The sequence below is a fragment of the Rutidosis leptorrhynchoides genome, chromosome 11, assembly GCF_046630445.1.
Source record: "Rutidosis leptorrhynchoides isolate AG116_Rl617_1_P2 chromosome 11, CSIRO_AGI_Rlap_v1, whole genome shotgun sequence".
NCBI classification, from domain to species: Eukaryota; Viridiplantae; Streptophyta; class Magnoliopsida; order Asterales; family Asteraceae; genus Rutidosis; species Rutidosis leptorrhynchoides.
The window spans coordinates 145,802,637-145,809,778 of record NC_092343.1 but is presented as its reverse complement, the minus strand read 5'-3'; the positions used below and the strand labels follow the sequence as shown (position 1 = coordinate 145,809,778).

The 7,142-nt window shown below is 33.7% G+C and overlaps 1 pseudogene; it reads right to left on the bottom strand.

The window, feature by feature from the left end:
* Positions 1–258: 258 nt before the first annotated feature.
* On the bottom strand, positions 259–5,353 carry LOC139875032 (protein TRAUCO-like; annotated as a pseudogene).
* Positions 5,354–7,142: the final 1,789 nt, after the last annotated feature.

Genomic DNA, 7,142 nt, shown 5'->3' with positions numbered 1-7,142 from the left:
AGTCAAGTCTTAAAGTTGCCTAGCTACTTAAGCCTATGACTTATAAACTACAACTCACTTAGCTGTTTAATTTTTAAGCAACTAATATTAAAATGTCTCATACAATGGACAATCCATATGAAACTAGTGGTCCTAATCCCCATTTAGTGCATCACCAAGCGTAGAAGATGATGAAGGATACAAGACTATGTACCTTTTTACAGAACCTCTTTCCATAAATTGAAACTAATCAACTGATACTTGTGTGTTTCCGCCATGTCAATGGTCGTCTTCTTTTACAACTTTCAGCCTGGGGCCCATTATGATGTGGAACTAACTAACAAGACTCGAAAGATAACTTGGAGGCAAAGTTAAAGTTAATTATTAGAGTTAATCTTTTGTTAAAGTTCTATTAATTTAGGCAACATATTACGGAGTATTAAAGTTTATCTATTAGTTGAATTATTTAGAGATAGTTTAGGATTATTAAGAGTCTATGTTGGTCTAGAGTCTAGGTCGGTGATCAATGCTTATCATTACTCCGTATTATCTATATATACTCCCCATATACACGTACCGATGGAGCATTTTGAATTAATAAAATTGTTTTGAGTTTTAATAACTCCTTTTTCATATTTACGTATTGTTTGCGTGAATATTATATCAATTAAGCACGTTGTTGTTTTAATTGTTTGTTGCGAAGAGCGTTTGTCTTTCAACGGATCCTTTGATCCTCATTAATTGGTATCAGAGCAATCGATCCACCCTATCATCATTCCGATTAGTTGGGTCTCTCCCACGTTTGGATCTTGATAGTTTATCTCATATCTTAATTCCGATTAGTTGGGTCTCTCCCACGTTTGGATTTTGATATCCTATCTAAAAAAAAAGGTACTGTTCATCGCTACTGTTCACCGTCAGAAACGCGTCAGAAGGTACCGTTCATCGTCAGAAGTTACTGTTCATCCGTCGCAATTACTGTTCATCGCAAAAAAAACAATTTTTTTTTCTTTTCTTGTTTCAATGGCCGGCGATAAGGGTAATCAAAGTCGCGATCTCGCTATCGCTCTCAAAGAACTCAAGAACACGCTAGATATAGTTAACAAATCCAACGAGCGTTTAAAACAACGATGGCTTGAAGAAGAAACCCGAAGATCTACTTATGATGTACGACCTTGGAACGAATCACATCAATACTACCAATATGGATTATCTCAATACCACCAAAGCCCCATTTACTATGAACCACAATCCTACCATCAACCCTACTATCCACCACTGCCCTACTATGATCCATACTATCAGCCACAACTCTACCAGCAGATTCAACCTGTTAAGGAGAATCTCGATACAGATGAATTTTTTGATTCGATGAAAAGTTTAATAGCAAAGTTGAAAAAATCAGAATCAGATCATATAGAGAAGCGTGATAAAATAGCTGAGGAGAGTCAGGTTGAAGAAGAAAATGTGTCCTTGAATCCTGAAAAAGAAATTGGTTTAGAAGGGATGCAGAATGATATAGCTGTTGTTAGTGTTGAAGAAAGTAAAGAATCTGCAACACAAGATTCTGACTTGTTAGGTTCTGGTTTAAAAGAGGAGAATTTACCACTATCTAAAGTAGTCGCGGCTTCTGAAGGTATTCTTGATAAATGTGAGGTTGTAGCAGTTTCAAAAGATGATGGAGACAAGAAAATATCATATTTTTATTTGAATAACTCCATGGATGCAAGCAAGAGGATTAATAAAGGCGATTTGTTCGTGTTTAAACCGGGCATTGAGAACTCGAGGTCGAGTTCTTTTCAAGAAGGGGAGAAGGGTCAAAGGGTTTTAGAGGATAAAATTGGTGTGTTTGCATTTGACCTGGGCATATTATTTTATTTGAGTTGCAATGTTCACCGAGTTGTCATTGATTGGTTTATCTTTGATCCAGGAATATCGTCTTGTTTGAGTTGGAACTCGAGGGCGAGTTCTTTTGAGGTGGGGAAGACTGATGTGGAACTAACTAACAAGACTCGAAAGATAACTTGGAGGCAAAGTTAAAGTTAATTATTAGAGTTAATCTTTTGTTAAAGTTCTATTAATTTAGGCAACATATTACGGAGTATTAAAGTTTATCTATTAGTTGAATTATTTAGAGATAGTTTAGGATTATTAAGAGTCTATGTTGGTCTAGAGTCTAGGTCGGTGATCAATGCTTATCATTACTCCGTATTATCTATATATACTCCCCATATACACGTACCGATGGAGCATTTTGAATTAATAAAATTGTTTTGAGTTTTAATAACTCCTTTTTCATATTTACGTATTGTTTGCGTGAATATTATATCAATTAAGCACGTTGTTGTTTTAATTGTTTGTTGCGAAGAGCGTTTGTCTTTCAACGGATCCTTTGATCCTCATTACATTACAATGGCGCCAAAAGTATTTCCTGAAAGAAAAAAGAAAAAAACTTGCATCACAAAAACCAACCACGATTCGGCGTTCCTCTTCCTTAAGTACAATTAAATAGATTTATATGCCACGTGCAAAGAAATTGAAATACAACTTGCCTTTCAAAAAAAAAGAAAGAAAAATGAAAAGAAATTGACATACACAGACCCATTGTCAATCTGCTGGGAGTAAGGTTACACATTAAATGACAAAAGAAAGAAAGAAGGCCCGACTAATAAACATTGCACGCAAGGATTGGGAACGGCCTAAACTGGTATGACTAAAATCAAACCATAAGAAAAAGCTATTAGGCCAATAAAGGTTGTTCTAAATTCAATAATAAATCAAGTTATGTGAGTTCTGAAATCCGAAAACTTTGCAATCGTACAGCAACAAAAAAGAACAAAGTTACAACTATCAAAGAGTCAAATGAACCCCGTTGCAGAAATATGCTAGACACGTTATTATTGCTTTTCTTTGGACACACCGTTTTGAATTCTTCCATCAAAACCATGATATGGAGCTTCAACCATTAGTGTTGGGATAGAGCGTCCACCAAAGTCTTCCGGAAAGGCTTCAAAATTGGGACCAAAGTTGAATTTGACAACGCAATTAGTCTTATGTGGAATAGTATACATTGAAGCAGCATGATAGTAACGCCCACCATTGAGATCCTTGTATGCAGACCCTTGACAAATTCCATTTTTGAAAAAAAAAAAAAAAAAAAACATATTTCACTTCCTGCACAATAAAATAATATATTGTATCTCTTCGTACTACAAGATAATCAGATTTGGAGAAAATAGAAATTCCAGAATGGATAATACAAAATTTGGAGTAACAACATTTACAAAGTGAACACATAACATACCAGATTCAGCAGGCAAACTTTCTTGCTATTTCGTTTTATGATTGACAGGCTAGAACAAATGAAGTACTATAGTATAAATTGTCTGAGATTTTCTACTTTCATAATTCAATATTGTTCTTTAAGTGTGTCAACTTAAACAATCAATCATAAAATTTGCTATTAATCAAAACAAATCGGCCCATTTAAACAGCTCAAAGATCAACAGCTCTGCAGAAAACTATACCATGTTAAGCTAAAAGTGATGTTCTAGTACCTACTAATATCTGCCTAAACTAACTTATAGTGGCCAATAAAAAAAGTTGATGCACTTGCATCAAATACTGTAGTACACCAAAAAGATCTAGCTCAACAACAGTATGAAGTTTTTACTTTAAATCTCTTTATAATCGAATTTCTTGACCAAAATTTAATCTACAAGCTATAGATCCTGCTTCAAAATATAAAAAAAAAAAAAAAAAATTGGCCTACAAATTAAATGATATTGCAATCATAGTCACATATGATGTGTTATCCTTTGTAACAGATCTCCCCTTTCTTATCTATGAACTTTTTGAAGGTCTTTAATACAGTTCTACCACATATAACCATTACCATATGAGATAATCTTCATTAAAGCACACATTCTATTTGGTTGTAGTAACAATAGAGAACAAACCCCATATAAAATTTGAAGAGCACGAGAAATGATTTTCTAAAATAAACCAAATCAATTAACAGCACTGCATCAATATACCCAAATCATAAGAAGCACAAAGGTCCAAATAGCTCAATTAGACAACAGCAAACACTAAACAGATAAACAGTCACAAACCTGGCAAAACTTTAGCAGGTTCTTCTTTAGCATCTGCAGCATAAGCATACTTTTGGCCCTTAACCAACTGTGGTTGTTACGGTGCATACCCGTTCCCATCTGGCAAATTAATATAAAAACCCAATTACATCACCTTCAACATATCCTTCATCCCCATACTTTACCTTAAAGCTTTATGCACTTTACTCCCATCAATATCTCTATACCCATAACTATTCCCATCCTATCCAACTGGCGCCTGCAAATATGCCTTTTCGGTTGACCACCCAAGTCTAGTATGCCCTTAATTTCAAAATAACAATCAAGCTCCATCCATCACACCTCTAGTAGCCCTAACCATTCTATACCCTTTACACCTCCCTGCACTGTACCTATCTTCACTCAATACCACTTTTTCGGCATTATAAACTTTTGATAAATAAATTTTCATATCCGCAGAATCATCATTCTTATCGGCGTACCTATGAATCGGTGCAATTAAAACAGAATCCTCTGTTGTTTGAGCAGTAGCAGTTGTGGTACTTTTGGTCCTCCTTTCCCCCTTTCGTGATGCTGGTTTCGTCTACACGCTGTTTGATTTACTCTTACTTTTCTTCTTCTTACAGTTACTTGATTTGTTACCTTTTGGTTTTGCAATTTCCGGTAGTATTGGCGTAACCAGTTTTGCTGCAGCTACATCAATAGACATTTCATCCTCTTCATCCGGTTCTGGTACGAGTGATGATATGCTTTTAATTTTTACACTACTGGTTCGTCGTTATCTGATATGTACTCCCTGAATTCTGAACTGAATAGAGGACTCACTTGTTACACAATGAAAACTACAGAAATTAGAAACAAGCCTTGAACAATGTAACAAATTTTTTAATTGAATTACTCAATTAGGGTTACAAGAATTGAGGGAAAGAAGAATACAATTTGACTGAATGACTAAATATGTTACTGAACTAGCTACTTATGACACCAGGTAGCTAATAACAGAATCTGTTGTACAACTGTTTCTCTGGCCTAATTGAACTTGATTGTAACTAACGCATGTGACCTGTACATATCATTATCCTCCAGATCGTCTTTGGAGGATATGACTTTGGTGAAATTAGGTGAGCGTTTAGGGTTTGGTTCAATGTCTGAGAGTTCTTCAGATTGAAGTGGATCATCTTGGTGCCGGAATCTGTGTCAGGAGTTGCGGAGGTCGTAGATGTGGTCATAATTTTAGTGGTTAGGGTTTCGTCAACGACTGTAGTGGTGAGTTCACGTTTTTGGATCCATCATTGGTCATCATGATCGTCCATTGTTTCCTCGTAAAGCGTCCAACTAGAAACTGAAACGGGAAAAGAAAACCAAGAGGCGAATTTGAATTTGAAACGCAACCTGAAAACGGAAAATAAGAAATTGAATCCTAAGATATGTTAAAAGTGTGTTTTTTTTTATAAATGAAATGAAATGAAGGGAAGGGAAGGAGAATGAAGGAGAGGTAACTCAACCTTTCATTGAAAGGAAGAGATGAAGAGTAAAATACTCATTCATTCTCCGCCCTTTCTTTCCTGTAAAAGCTACAAATCAATTCCTTTCTTTCAAAATACTCAAAGTCTAAGGTTGCATTCTCGAGCTTTTTTGTGAAAGAAAAGAAAGGAGTTGGAGGGAGACTAGATTAGTTATGGATTCTTAGTTTTTTAGGGATGAAAGGGGAGGGGAGGAGAGTAAAGGAATAAAGGGGAGAGTAGAAGGGTTTTTTGTTTAGATCATTATCCGCCCAATTTTGAGCTTATTGGGATGGATAAGAGTTGTTACATATCTTAAAGACAATTTTGTCCTCTTACTTTTGACTTCTTTACACCTCAAAACTCTATAAGTTGTACTCCTAACTTGCACTCAAAATATTACTCGTGCACTACAACAAATTTGATATTTAAGCATGCATAAATGTACACACTTTTAAGAAATGTGTATTTTTTTGTTAAATTCCCCACACTTGTAAATGTGTGTAAATGTATTACACTTATAAGTGTAGAATATCATTATAGTTTCACACATAAAAATGTAGAGAAAAAAGTTCACACTAATTTGTGTGTAAAATTATAATTATAACCACACTTAAGAGTGTTAAGTTGATTTTGTCGTACATGATTTGTTCACGCTCCCCCTTGTGTGAAGAAATGAGGTGTAAGAAATTTTACTCACATTTTTAAATGTGATTAAATTTGTATTTGTACACACTAATAAATGTGAACAAACTTTTCCTACAATTTTAAATGTGAAATTTGAATAACATTTAACATTTATAAATGTAACAAACTTATACATATTTATAAGTGTGAGGAATTTGATAAAATGCTCACACTTTCTTACAAGTGTGTAAAAATATGCGTGAACAATTGCTAAATTTGTTGTAGTGGTATATTTATTTTTATTTATATTAAATATTAAAATTTAGTATTATATTATATATATACTCCATACTCCATACAATATATACCCCGTAAATAATATTTTGTGTGTGTTATTATTATATTCATTCAATTCAAATTAGTTATCGATTATATTTGCCATCTCGAATTTTTAAAGGTGATTTACTTGTTAATATTTATTGTTTATAATACATACAGTAATATAAGATACGGGCTGAGTTTTGCTATAATACGAAGTATACAAACTCTGTATATAATATAGTTGAGTGTATGTTTCGATGAATGTTAATTTACACATAAATGATAACTATAGTCAATGGGTATTATCCTAAAATTGTTTAATTTATTTAATTTTCTTTTTTTTTTCTCTATACAACTCAAAAATAAAAATAAATAATTACTTTTATTTCTTTTCTTTCCCTTCTTTACAATTCGAAAATACATTTAAGTTTGTTCATATTACATTCATTTCCATCATTCTACTCTCCTTCTAATTCTTTTCCACTCTTTTCAACTTAAAAAAAACTCGAGAACACAGTGTAAACGCGAATCAGAAAACGGAAACGAGAATCTGAAAAGTGGAACGTAAATATGAAAATTGAAACGCTTATCATAAAACTTCGATAAACGGGTCTTGACC